This window comes from Solanum dulcamara, chromosome 9 (assembly GCF_947179165.1).
Source record: "Solanum dulcamara chromosome 9, daSolDulc1.2, whole genome shotgun sequence".
Taxonomy (NCBI): Eukaryota; Viridiplantae; Streptophyta; class Magnoliopsida; order Solanales; family Solanaceae; genus Solanum; species Solanum dulcamara.
This window is the reverse complement of record NC_077245.1, coordinates 7941647-7957072: the sequence shown is the minus strand read 5'-3', so window position 1 is coordinate 7957072 and position 15426 is coordinate 7941647. Positions and strand designations below refer to the sequence as shown.

At 33.6% G+C, this 15426-nt stretch overlaps 1 long non-coding RNA gene across 2 annotated transcripts; it reads right to left on the bottom strand.

The window, feature by feature from the left end:
• Positions 1-2570: 2570 nt before the first annotated feature.
• LOC129904650 (uncharacterized) lies at positions 2571-10300 on the bottom strand. Of its 2 annotated transcripts, none has more exons than XR_008770463.1 (5): positions 9991-10300; positions 9809-9881; positions 9269-9345; positions 5440-5502; positions 2571-2887 (listed from the first exon to the last, which is right to left on the bottom strand). It is a non-coding gene; the product is annotated as an uncharacterized LOC129904650 (long non-coding RNA). The 2 variants fall into 2 exon arrangements; XR_008770464.1 differs by having other exon boundaries at positions 9269-9324.
• Between the last annotated feature and the right edge of the window lie 5126 nt (positions 10301-15426).

Genomic DNA, 15426 nt, shown 5'->3' with positions numbered 1-15426 from the left:
AATTGTAACAAATGTTTATCATAGTTTAGAGACCATGTCTATAAGATTTGATAAATTTTTGTCATGTTATTTTATTTTAAAATCATGCTTACAATTTTAATCAATTTTCAACATATCATTTCATTTAGACACCATGCCTATAAATAATATTTAAAATAAATTTCAACATGTTTAACCCCCTAGATATCGTTTATAGGATTTAATATTATTTCAAGCATATAGAAAACCATGTCGGTAAGAATATTTTGAGCCTATTGGGTCCATGAGATCTAACAATATTTCCCGCATATTTTTATCATATAACAATTATGTTTATAGGTATAATAATTCTAGCATGCCAATTAAATAGATATTAGGCCTTCATAAATATATTTTTTCATAACATTATATGTAGAAGTCATGCCCATAGGGTTCTAATAAGTATTTCTCATGTTATTTTATTTTTTTGAAATCATGTCTATATTTTAATAAATTTCAGCATATCAACATTTAGAAGATCATATCTATAGTGTTCAATAAATTTTCAGCATGCTCTTAACTAAAGTCATGTTAATAGGGTTTTTATAAAATATTATTAGTTAATAATTAAATTATCAAGCATGTTTCTTTTATCACAATCATCTTAGTAATTAAGTTTGCCCGTCATATAATTCAGGTTTGTACGCACACACATGATCATGATGACCTTCACAACTTATCTGTGTTTTCAAGCATGTTAATTAATTAATTTAGAGGCTTACTTGAGATTTTATATGCTAACTGCTTGTCCTATCTGTTTTGTTTGACGATGTATCTAATTAGGATGCCTATATTTCCTTTGGTCTAAAACCTACCCTAAATAGTATATTCAATGCCTCTTGGATATTAAGTTGGGACGTTAGACACCTTTTAAAGACGTTAGTTTTTATTATTTCTTTTAGATCGCTTTAGGATTATAATAATAAATAAACTTACGAGGGGTAGGGGTAATTAGGCCGTTCGGAAATGATGGAAGTTGACCCGAGCAGAAAAATGACAAAAACTTTATAAATTTTATCTTTCGATTAATGAGCCGGCGCTGATCCGAAGAAAATAAGAACGTAGATAATTTTATTTCCTGTTGACTTTTAAATATTTTTGTTTGTATATATATTTGGGGTAGTTTAATATTTTAAAACTCAATGATTTTTTGGCATCCTTAATTTTATTAGAGATTTCACCCAAATTAGATTTATAACATATTACATATTCATATATCTACACTTGCCTATTATCTTATTCATTTTTTTTATTGTGGCTACAAATAAAGTAATTATTGCTAATACTAGACATTTATTTTACCATAAATTAAGTAAGTTATTTATTCAAATGATTTTAAAATATACATTTGTATTTTTATATATTTTAAGTATATTATTTATTATTTATTTTTACTATATAATAAATATATTATTATTAAATTTGGTTCATTCATATATAAGACGTATATATATGACATACCTTATATTTTCACCATTTTCTCAAATTTAATAAAAACCCTTCTTCTTAATATTCTAAAACAAACAAAATGAATAAATATCCCTAATTATTTTTTCTAAAACTAAGTTTAAGGACTATCTTTGGATAGTCTCTGAGGGATGCCTAATACCTTCCCCTCGAGTAACTAAAACCCTTACTTAGAATCTCACAGGTTTCGCAAATCAAAACAGAGTTTACATTTACAATGATTTTCCTAATATTTTCCTTAAAATTAGGTGGCGACTCTAAACAAACAATTTCAAAATCAGAGTCATAGCTATTTTTATGTTGTGAACTATTTCGATCTCGTTCGAAAATAGGGTGTGAGAAAAGTATCTCAACCTTATCCCATAAACTTTTAGCATGTGTCTCATTAATAATATAATTTTTATCATTATTTTCAATCCATTATCTGATATAGCCACAAACATGTAGGTGCTCAAATTCTCAATCTTCATTATTCATAAACTCGGGTTTATTAAAAGCAAACACAAGTAAATACATTCAAGTAAATTCTTAATCTTGCTCATATTTGACTTTATCATTCAAATAGACAATCAACAATAATCCAATGCTCTGATACCATTTTCTTGGGAAAGGCAAGCACCAAATAAAGGTACACGATAGGGTAATAGCGAAAGAAAATTAATTCAAAACTTTTGCTTCTATTTGAATCAAGAGAAGGCAAACTAATACGAGCACACATACTGTTTGGGGCAGCAAACAAATTATCAGAAATAAATATGGTAATGCAAAATTAAATTAACATATGAGAAACCAAGATTTACGTGAAAAACCTCTTCGATGTGAAGAGTAAAAACCACGGGGCTAAAAGTTCCACTATAATTAACAAGAGTTAAAAATTATTCCCCAAAATGGCAATCAAAGAAGTGCTAGACAAAGAGAAACAACAACCACATTTGCAAAGGTGTATTATAACTAAAGTCATAAAATTAGTATTTGTAACAAAAAGATTATTCAATCACATATTTATTGCATGAAACATGCTTCTGAAAATACAAGTTATCACGTGTATATATAAATCTTCATATCTTTGATTGAAGTAAAGTGATCTTTTTTTTGGTAATAGGAGAGTTTATATTACGCTACTACAACATTGCAAATTGTTTTTGGGTTATACCGGTACATAGTTAGAGGCCTAACTTGGCCTAAATTGTTAAAATTATATGCTTTGATACACCTAGTATAAATAGTTCCTAGAGTGTCTGTCTCAAAAACATCTACGGCACACACCGGTGGAACTTCTAGTAGGTTTGTTTCCTCCAAAAAAGAGTGCCTCCATCCCTCTTTAGCTAGCTTGTCCGCCACTTGATTTTCTTCTCTGAAAATGTGACTAATGGTTGTGACCTACAACTTTATCATGAGGTACCTGCATTCAGAGATAATATTGTTAAAACATTGATAGTTGTTGAAAATCATACGTATAGCTTGCATCGAGTCAATATTGACTTCTAAGGGTCGCAGGTTCCTGGATAAAGCTATCCTTAGGCCGTGTGGGCATAGAATTTGTTGTAACCCACTACCCATTCCTTATTATGGATACGAATAACTCCTCATATCCCTCCTATCCCAGGTTATGTTGGGACAGCCCCATCGGTGTTAGGTTAAAAGTGTTATGTGTTGGAGGTTTCCAACATATTTGTACTTGGATGGATTGATTTTTCCGTAGGGGCTCCTTTTGGTTAATGAAGTAGTATTCTTTTGCCTGTGCCATCACATGCTTAGTGTTTGTAGGATTTTTTAAATTTTGAAACAGGTTCTCATTCCTGCGTTTCCATATTTTCCACATACAAAATAGCAATACTGCTCCCCAAGGAATCCAAGCATCAAAATGCTTGTTTTTTACGTGGTTCCAGTTATCCATTCAGTTGTTTGAGTTGATTTTGGATGAATCAATGTAGCCCAAAGATATGTTGAGACTTGCCATGTTTTCCCATAAGGTTTTTGCTCTGTTGCATTGGAAAAATATATGGTTTATATTTTCAAAGTCTTTTTCACAGTATTTACATATAGAATCAACATTTAATCCAATCCTATAGAGATAATGGCTGGTGGGAAGTCTCCCATGATATAGGAGACAGAGGAAGGTTCTTATTTTGACCTTTGATCTTGAATGTCAATTAGTATATAAGCATTTTTAGTAGTGAACAACCCATCTTGAGTGAGGTCCCAGGTGATCAGGTCTTCTTTTATGTAAAGAGTTAGGAGGAAACTATCCTTGATGGTTCTAATGAGGTGTTAAAAAAGGGTGAAAGACAGGAGGGATAGGTCCCAGACTCCTTTTTCACGACTTCTTCCTTACATAGGGAGTTGACCATAAGGGTTTGGTCCTGCTTAGTGAGAGGCCCAGAAATGTGGTCTTTGATTGCTCTAAGACTTGGATCCACCTATCCTCTATGAAGTTTACTCTATTCTCTTAGTTTACAAACCATCTAATACTTTTGGTGCCTGAATCCTATTCTCTCCTTAGGCATTGTTAGTATCTAGAGACATTGGGTTTGCTGTTAGGGAAAAATTTATTATGACAATATTTATGGTACATAACTTTGATCCAAAAGGATTAAGGATTATGGTATATTCTCCAGGCTAGTCTAGCATGCAATAATTTATTCCTAAGCTTACATTTTGCATTTCAAGTCCTCCTTGATGTCTAAGCTTTGTGACAGTTTTTCAATTCATGAGATGCATTTTTCTTTTAGTGAAGGTTGTTCACCAGATGAAGTCTCTTTGAATTTTATCAATGTTCTTAGCAGTCTTAGAGGGTAGGCTAAGGTATTGCATAACATATAAAGGGATGCTGACAAATGAGGCTTTTGCTAATGTTGTTCTACCAGCCATGTTAAAAAAGTTTATTTTCCAGCCATTACACTTATTCTGCATGTTATCAATAATGAACTGGAAATCCTTATAGGTAAGTCTTGAGTGGAAGATAAGGGACCCCAGATACTTGCCAAAAGTATTTTTGGCTTGGATGTTCAGGATTTCAGTGCACCTATCTTAAGCTTACCTTGAACAATTGGTGGAAAACATCACTTTGAATTTGGTAAGATTTAGATTTTGTCTAGAGTTTTTGCATAACTCATTAAGGATTTTAGATATAGTTGCACAACTATGAGGATCTACCCTAGAAAGAAGAGGTAGGTCCAGTAAAGTAGAGATGTGATATCTTAGGTCTAACAGCTTCATCAATGGTTCTGGAAAGTCTTTTCATACAAAGGATGAAGATGTGAGGGGATATGGGATCACCTTGCCTGATGCCTCTAGAAGGCTTGAAGTAGTCAGTGGTATCACCATTCACAATGATGGAGATATAGGAGGTGGTGATAAAAGACATGATGAGATTGAAAAGTTTATTAAGACAATTGAAGAAATCCAAAATGTTTTTAATGTAGGACCACTCTATTCTATCAAAGGCCTTTTCAAGATCAATATTAAGAATCATATTTCTTTTTTTCCCTTTTATTTTCTTAAAGTGATTAATGTATTCCTTAACAATGATGACATTGTCAGATGCTCTTCTTCCAGCTGGGAAACTAGTTTAGCTAGGTCCTATAATGCTATTGTCAGGACGCAATTTCTCAAGTCATGATGACACCTACTATAACCCACCAATAGGTAACCCACCCCATCAACTCGAAACTTCAAGTAATGGGTTTGAGGGCAGAAACTAAACAAGAGTAGCGAATTATAAAGATAGGCATAAAGAATAAGCAGAAGTAAACCAAAATATGATATAAACAACTAAAGATCCCTTAAAAAACTAGAAAATCACAAGTACAGAGCTGCTACAAAATAAAAGACGAGTACAAGTTTCAAAACTGGACAAAAAATATATACAATAATTGACTAGTCTCAAAAGGTAAAAGACGGGTCATCCATACTGAAGGAGATAGAAATAATCCAAAAATGCCAAGTGCTTACCCTAGTCTCTAAAGCTGATTGCAATAGGCTCGATCTATCCACGACAGTAGCTAGTGCTCGATCCTGCATTATAAAAGTAGATACAGAGTGTAGTATGAGTACCAAGACAACAGGTACCCCATAGACATCATAGGTCAACTGAGCAAAAAAGGTAAAAACAATATGAAAAAAGAGGAATAGCCTAAATAGGAGTCAATATAAATATCAAAAGGGAAAATAGTACTACCTATGAGAACTACAACTAACTATACCCAACTGGGCCCCCATAAGCCTAGATGGGACACTCATGCGTAAGTTAAATAAAAACTTAGATGAACTCCCATAAGCTCACCGAGTACACAGAATAGCTACAACTATCAAAGCTAGAAACCAAGAATCTGCGAGGTCAAGAACCGCAGAACTGTATCATTTCTAATCTCAAAATCTCTAAGAGTATAAGAACTAGGGGTGCTTTAGGGGTCGAGGCTGAGACTGGGACCCAAATATGTCACGACCCAACCCCGTAGGCCACGACTGGTGCCCGAGTTGGGCACCCAAACGTACTCTTATCCTAAATTAGCCTTTTAATCGAATAAACATGGATAGTGATTAGAAGATATTGCTAAATATATCACAAAAATAGATATAGTGCACGAAGGCCGATAGGCCATCACGAATCACACAAAATCCAAAATATATATACAAAACCCATAATATAACTCTGTCTACAGACCTCTACAGATGATAGCCTAGTCATATTACAGGACAGGGCCCCGTTGTACCCCTGACCAACATATACAAATATACAGAGAAAAAGTCAGTACCAAAAGATAAGCTCCGGACAAGGGAGCACTATCAATGACACGACAGATATCCTAAGCAGGTGGGTCAGTAAAATAAACGTCTGTACCTGCGGGCATGTAACGCAGCCCCCAAAGAAAGGGGGCCAGTACGAAAAATGTACCGAGTATGTAAAGCATGGACTGTAATAAGTAAAGCTATTACCATAATAGAATGTACAAAACTGAGCAAAATATCCGAAGATATCAAATGCTTATCAAAACCACAGATAATGTATGCAGAAAAACATATGCCATATCCGGCCTCATTATGAGACTCGGTGAACAAACGTGGTCGCCCTCTCGTCATTGGCGCCACAACACAGCATAACACCATAGTAGGAAATATCTCCGTAACAGATCATATCATATCAGATGACCATATCAAATCATACCATATCATATCAAATTATATCATATCATAAGCATATGTGTACATGGCACAACATAACTCCATGGCATAACATACACCACAACCCATGTATATGTCATACCTTCCCCCTCACGACGGGGCACGGCGAATAGTGCAAAGAGGTACGCATGAAAATAAAACCTGACCCGAGCTCGGTAAAAGAAGCATTGAGGCATCCATTAGTGGAGTAGTGAGAAACTAAATGCACTTTAAATCAGTTTTAAGACTCGATGGAGTTAACAAAATGAGTTATTATTCAAAAATCAAGACAAGAGTCATATCAAGTACGTTTTGAATATTACTATGAGTTACTCTTAACTATACTGACCTCGTCGTCTCTTGAACCTATTTAACATGAAATTAATACTAAGGTTAATAAACTTCACTTTCCAATTCCAACTCTCCACCCAAGTACCCATAGAGGTCATTTCCTTATCCATTTCCCTCGAATAATTCATTACTAGTTCCTAAGTTCCCAAAAATCGGGCAGCATCTCCCCTATAACTTCAACATCCCCGAGATTTCAACTCGGACACCATGTCAACAACCATACTAACAACAACAGCCAGCAGCATGTATACAAATAAATTACTTCAACTTTACATAATACAAGCTCTAAACAACTCATTCAAAAGTACGATACCAAAATAGAGTTTTTAACCTTTATTTTGTAAAATATTTAATCATACCAAACGGAGGGTCGTGTGGCTGTAACCAGAAGCACCCACATACATTTTTGAGTACTTTACATCCCTTCAACACGCAATTAAACCACCACCAAACTGCAACACCACCACAACAACACAATACGCGACTTCGATTTAACTACTACGACTTCTATTTAGTTTGTTTCTAACGTCAAACATCCTTATACATTTTTTCCACTTCCATCATATTTTAAGACATGTAATCTACTTCATAACATCATCATAAAGTCCAGTTCAAAAGAAAAAAACTTTACCTTTCCCGAAATTCACCAAAACTCGCCAAAACGTGCCTCGGAATTTTCTTTAGCGCAGCTGAAACTTAGGGACTGTTTGGTAACATTTTGGGATGCTTCAAACCATAAAATTTCATTACTAAAATCTTCATAACATCATGGTATATCTCATATAATTAATTCTTGGAACGGAATCAAAAAACTTACCTTTTTCTCCTCCCAAAACCATAGTTTTTTCTTCTTTCTTGCTTAAGTTTCTCTTCTCTTCTCTTCTTTCTTTCTCTTGTCATTTCGCTTTGTTTCTCTTGAAATCTCTAGATGAGTGTGGAAATTAATGATTCATAAGACTCATATATATATATATACTACTTTAGGGGTGACACATATCATCCCCCAAGTGGTGACACGTGTCAAGCCCTAAGTGGCGACACATGTCAAGACCTAAGTGGTGACACGTGTCAAGATCTCATTAGTCCAACACACCCCTTTCCTCCAATCACGGGCTGCCATGTGGCATGTGGGGGACCACATGAATCTTCTTGAAGACTTTATGAAATTCTCATTTTACCCCTAGCATTCCACAATATTACCATGGGCCACTTTGCGAATTTTCTCTTTTGCCCTTTGCCTTTCCCAATATTTCCACACTATTAATGATCATAAATAATATTCATAACCAACTTGTATGTTAAATAAATTTTGAAAGATGGTCATTCCCTTAACTTTACTACGGCTACCTTAAAACATCCAACCGTATAAAATACGGGATATAACATCCTCTATAAGAAATTCCAATTTTTGCCCCTCACCTTTTATAATATTTCCAAGTTGATCACTCGAATGTCCAACTTGGCCAAGGTCAGAACTAGATACCCAGATGCTTGTCGTAATACATAAGTGTGATCGAGGCTGAGATTAGATACCCGGATGCTCGGTGTAATACATCGGTATGATCGAAATCGAGATTGGGTACCCAGATGCTCGTCATACTAGCAAGACGGTAGAAGTCGGGGTTGAGTACCCAAATGTTCCTCGATAATTTAGAATGAGGCCGAGACTTGGTACCCAAATGCTCATAGACAATCCAGAATAGAGGCCGGGATAGGGTACCCGGATGCTCACAAATATTATATCCTATGGTGCCGAATATTCTCCTTTCCAACTAAATAATAACAACACCGAGAATATCCTTCCCAATGAGTCAACCAATATGCTGCCAAAATTAGAACCGAAGCCAAAGTCAACGATCATGAAATCTAGTATTGCCGACGCATCACGTAATTCACAATTATACTAATTTATGAATGAAGATATTTTTAAGAGCAAGGATAACACCTAACTAAGGCCAAACTACATCATTCTACAAGGATCTAAGTCCACCGAAGTGACGTCGGAGTATTTAAAGCAAGTTTACATCCTATACTAAGGCCAACATACTCCACAATATCAACAATATACTCATTCAACTCTCCTTATAATACTAACAAATAACGACAAGATACACATGTTTATAAATACCCAAAAAATTCGATAACAAGCCTAAAACATGATTTTTAACACTTGAGATATACAATTAAACTACCCAACAAAAATTTGAACTATTTCAATATGCTTTCACATATTTTAGCTCAATCTAAAGAAAGGTAAACTGTAGCCTACCTGTAGGCTAAACACCTGAGCCTCAAATCACCGTGTAGGAGCTTTTCTCTTCCAAACTGCCTCAGAATATTGTCACACTATCAAAAATAAAATCATAACATCGATACAATCATTTAGACATAAATTTCATAATTTTTGAAGCTGAATTAATTTCGGGGTCTAAAATTAAAAATATGGGACCCGCATATGGAATTCTATATTTGACTCCCAAAACAAGTTCTAAATGCTACTCCAAGCTCACAAATAAGATTTATAACACTATTTGGGGTGGAAAAATAATGCAAGATGATCAAACAAACAATTCCACATTTTCAAACTAAGAAAATAAACCAGGCAGCCTCTTTATGCATCGATTTCTCAAAAATAAAAATCTCCTACTCAAAAAAAATTATACCATGACGTTCCTTTGAGAACTCCCCACAATCTAGCCTCAAGAATCACTCAAAATAGAGTTATATTGATCAAGATACACTCTTTCAAAATTCAAATAAATTTAATTTTGAAATATACTAAATCTGAAGCTAAAAACTGATTTATTACCTGAAACAGCATGCCAAAAGCAGATTCTGATACCTCCAAGATGTTCTCCTCAAAATTCCATGCAAGATAACCTCTGGAATCACCCGAATTGGGTTTATATAGGCCAAGAAATAACTTCTCAAAGTTCTTCAAAAATTCAATCCGAAAATAGACACTACTGTTAATAAAATGAGGATTTTTACCTAAATTGAATGTTCCAAATCAGTTTTCAAGTTCTCCTATGCATTCTCCTCGAAAACTCTCACAGTTTGCCTTTTGAATCACCCAATTCGAAGCTCTAATGCCCAAGTTATGGGGTTTTAAAGCTGAGACCAAACCCCCAAAAAAGGGTTGTTGGTATTGCTATGCTGCAAGACGGGGTACTCAGGATTCGTTCAGAATTCGATAAAAATAAACCAGATATTTTGGATTCAATGGAGTATTCAAAATTCTCATACGAAATCATTTTAATAGAAAATGGTTCCTACACCCAAGTACCATTTTAGGCTACATTCTACAACGGGCCTCAAAATTATATCGGAAGCCTTGAAAAGCGAACGAAGGGTCGTTCTAGACCAAAATAGATATTTTAAAACTAACTGCACTGTCAAAAATTTTATCCGAGCACTTTTTTCAAGAATGTTGACTAAAGTCAACCTAGGCTAACTTTTAAAGTCAAAAGCGCCAAATAGCCAAACTCGAATCGATTGCCTCGATAGTCATGCCAATAATGCTACCAGCTTAATTTGACCATTTCGGAGCTGATGGAACCATTAGAATTCAAATTCAAGGTCTCCTTGACTCGAAACTTGAAAAATCGCAACTAAACCAACTTAGGCCTTCAAAATACCAAAATGGGCTTGAGACCTCTAAAAATTCAACCAACATTTCTTCCAGACCAAAAATTATCTTCCGAATCCAACGGAGTCGTTGGAATTCCATTCCGAGCATTGAAACTCTAAAAGTTGAACAAAGTCAAACCTTAGCTTAAAATTCCTCAAATTCTCAACTCAAGGCCTCAAATCTTCGTTACAACTCCAAAACTGATTTAGTAAAGTTCCCTAAGCTAATTTTGATATTTCGGAGCTGATGGAATCAACATAATTCCATTACGATACTTCTAACTCCGATTGACTCCAAATACCATTTTTAATACTTAAAAGCTTGTGAAAACTCAAAATTTTCAAAAACGTATTTTTTCATAGAATTTTCTAAAAATCAACACCCGGTACCAATTAGAAATGACTCGAAACAACTAAAGAGAGGGGTAAAATAATGATTTTACAAAAAATCTAAAAATGACCTCTAGGGCCATTACAGCTATCCAGGTATACTTTCAACCTTAAGGAGATGATCTTATAGTTTGTATTACACAAACCAATGAGCATGAAGTTTTTCAGAGAGGAGGCATTGCTACATTTAGGTATGAGACAGTAGGGTAATATTTACCTTAAGGTCTATACTGCTAGTCTCAAAGGTGATTCTGCAGAAAGTAGTTACTTTCTCCTTGATGTTCTCCCAAAACATTTGGTAGAAAATTGGATGAATGTCGTCAGGGCATGGTGCTTTGAGAGGCTTGAAAGAATTGATGGCATTTCTGATTTCCTTGTCTTCCATAGGCTTGTCTAGATGGGTTCTAGTGATGTGGTCAAAGGTGTTTGGTAGTTGAGTTATGGTTGGTTTCCTTCTCATGGATTGTTCAAGGTCAGTGGTATATAAGTTAGTGAAATAGGAGATGGTGTGTTTTTTAATGTCTTCCAGGCTGGTAAACTCAATTTCAGTGTCATATTTTAACAGAAGGATTCTATTTTTCCTTCTTCTATTAATTGTGGAGACATGGAAGAATCTTGCGTTGGCATCTCTTTGTTAGCCAGCGTATTTTGGACTTAGTTTTCCAAAATATTTCCTTAAAGTATAACATGTTATCATACTCAGAGAAGAGGTTAGCTTCCAGATCCTGGTGGAAGGGACTGTGGTGATAATAGGGTGATATCTGGATGCCATGTAACCTATCCAAAAGCTTTTTCAACTTTTGGAAAATGTTTCCAAACACATTCTTGTATCAAAGCCTACTTTATTTTTAGAAGGTTGTAATGGCATGCGTTAGTTAGGAAGGAGGGTCAAAAACATATGGAGTACATCCTTGAAGTTAGGATGATTGCACCTTTTAACACCCAATTTTGACCTCTACAACGTAAATTAGTTATTTTAAAGTAATTTTGTTATTTTTTTATAATTTTGAATGATATATAATTATGTATAATTATTAGCTTTTATATATATTCAAAAATAATTAAGTTAATTATTTCATATATTGATAGCTTATATTTTTGAATTATTTCACGATGTTATTTACTTTATCTTTTTAAAATTAAGAAGTTTTTTAATTAATTTGTGTTAATTCATCTTATTCACAATATAACCCAATCCCACTATGTAATACTCATCTCATTCTACATATATACGGCAATACGTATACACGAACAATATTCCAATTCAAATTTTCAACATGCACATGACACTACTAACTCACTACAATACATATATATTATACTTATATGTTACATCATTCAAATCATACAAGAGGATGACATTATATTTTCATTCGCCGAGAGGGCCATTTCATTTTTATCGCATTATCAAGAGGATCGTGCATCATTCAAATCATTCAAGACGATGACATTGTATTTTCATTTTGCAGAGAGGGCCATTTTATTTTTATTGCATTGCAAGGAGGGTCGTGCATCATTCAAATCATCCAAGAGGATGACATTATATTTTTATTTGTCAAGAGAGTCATTTCATTATATTGCATTGTCAAAAGGGTCGTGCATCTTTCAAATTATCGAAAAAGGATGACATTTGCATAATTATTTGCTGAGAGGGCCATTGTATATCGATCTCATCGAATAAAAACATCAGTATTTTCTAGCGTTATAAAAGTTTGAAGGACATACGTACAACAAATCAAATATCAGAGAAAATTTGAAGTGAAAATTGCCAATGGATCATCATCCTACCGATGAATCCATATTATCCTACAGACGAATCATCTTTATTCATCCATTCAATGGACATACATTTATTTTTGCCAAGTATCCTATCAATGGATCATCATCCTACCGATGGAGCAGTATTATCCTACAGATGGATCATCTTCATTCGTCCTATCAATGGACATGCATTTATTTTGCCAAGTATCCTATCAATGGATCGTCATCCTACCAATGGATCAGCATTATCTTGTAGATGGATCATCTTTATTCTTCTTACCGACGAATATGTATTTATTTTACCAAATATCATATCAATGGATCATCATCCTATCGATGGAGCAGTATATATCCTATCAATGGATCATCATTCTACCAATGAAGCAGCATTATCTTGCAGATAAATCATATTTATTCGTCCTACCGATGGACATGCATTTATTTTGTCAAGTACCCTATTAATGGGTAACCATCCTATCGATGGAGTAGCGTATATCCTATCAATGGATCATCCTCCTACCTATGGAGCAACAATATCCTACCAATGAATCATATACTTTCGATGTAACATCATTTTTATTTGTCCAACTGATAGATATGTATTTATTTTGCCAAATATCATACCAATGGATCATCATCCAATCGATGGAGCAGCATATATCCTACCAGTGGATCATCATCCTACCGATGGAGCAACGTTATTCTACCAGTGGATCAATGAAGATTTTCAATATATAAAAAGGATGAAAGAAAGTATCGTAAGAGATACCATTTTTATCTTTAATTTTTTCTACTAATAAATTTTATCTTAGTTTTGTCGAGAGCATCCAAGAGAATGGGTTCTCAAACAAACCACAGGTGCGAACGACATCAAAGAGGATGCAACACGACGTGGAAATTTTTCTTAATAGCGTACTCGGACACAGTCCGAAGAAGAAAATCAAACTCATAGAACACGAGCTGGGGAACAACTTCCACCACAATAAACCACACTTATATCGGAAGGTGTGTGGGTTTTCGGGGTCTGACCATAATTATCAAAGTCTGTATCAAAATATCTTTCAGAAAATAAAGATGTGGTCAGTCAAAATTGGATTCATCAATTTTCTTTGCACATTATCTCTTTCATCGACCCTATTAAAAAAAAGGACAGTTGTTGACACCTAATTTTGACCTTCTACAACGTAAATTAGTTATCGAGCTTCTTCAATTTCAAACAATTTGAAGTAATTATTTTTAAAATAATAGTAATAAAAATAAAAATATTCTTCAGTCATTTTAAAGTAATTTAGTTATTTTTAATAATTTTGAATGATATATAATTATGTATAATTATTAGCTTTTATATATATTCAAAAAAATTAAGTTAATTATTTCATATATTGATAGCTTATATTTTTGAATTTTTTCACGATGTTATTTACTTTATCTTTTTAAAATTAAGAAGTTTTTTAATTAATTTGTGTTAATTTATCTTATTCACAACATAACTCAATCTCACTATATAATACTCATCCCATTCCTACATTTATACGGCAATACGTATACACCAACAACATTCTAATGGCAAAACCAATTCACTACAATACACACACACACACACACACATATATATATATCTATATATATTATACTTATACGTTAATACCCCATCTTTTTTCTTTTTCCACCTCTCAATTCCATCTAAACCCTTCTTTTTAAAAAAAAAAAATTCAAACATCATCATTCTCCAACCCCACCCTTTTCATTTTCTTTTTGTCTTTTCTCGTTTTTTCACTCCACCAAACACATCATTATTAGAAAACTTCATCATTACTTCCACCAACCCCATTCTTTTTTTGAAAACCTCTTCATCTTCTTCATATTCAACAATCATCAATAACGAAGAAGACAACTATCCAACAAGGAAGAATTCATTAACATTAAAAAAAAATCATCAACATTCAAGAACAATATCAAAAGTTCTTTTGCTCATTTTTTGGTGGATTCAAGAAGTTCTTTCCTTTCAAATTCACCGTCTTGCTTGAAGTGTAGTGAAATTTTTATAAAATATGAAAGCTCTCAATTTAGTTCATTATTTTTCTCAAATAGTTTTCTTTGACAATATAGATTTTCATGTTTTAATTTTTTTTATCATGATTTAATTAACAAAAATATGCTTAAATTATTATTTTGTTAGAACTTTCATGGCCTAATTAATTTAATTCTTTCTTTAAAATTTAAGTTAATATAGCGTATATATTAATTCTGTATCCTTTAGTTACTTGAATATATTTTTTCTTTCCATTTTTTGGTCTACACATATACATGTTATTAGTCTCCTCTAAGATACCCATCAATTTAATGCTTTAAAATATCATGATATATTTCTTGATTTGACTTATGATGAGTAGATGCTTATGTAATTTTATTTTGGTGCATGTGATATCAATTTGAGTCCATCTTTTGTCACGATCCAATTCCTTAGGTCATAATGACACCTACTATAACCCACCATTAGGTAAGCCAACCCGTCAATTCGGAACTTCACGAAATGGGTATGAGGGTAGAAACTAAACAAGAGTGACAAATTATAAAGATAAGCATAAAAAATAAGCGAAAGTAAACCAAAAGATCATATAAACAACTAAAGATTCCTCTCAAAAC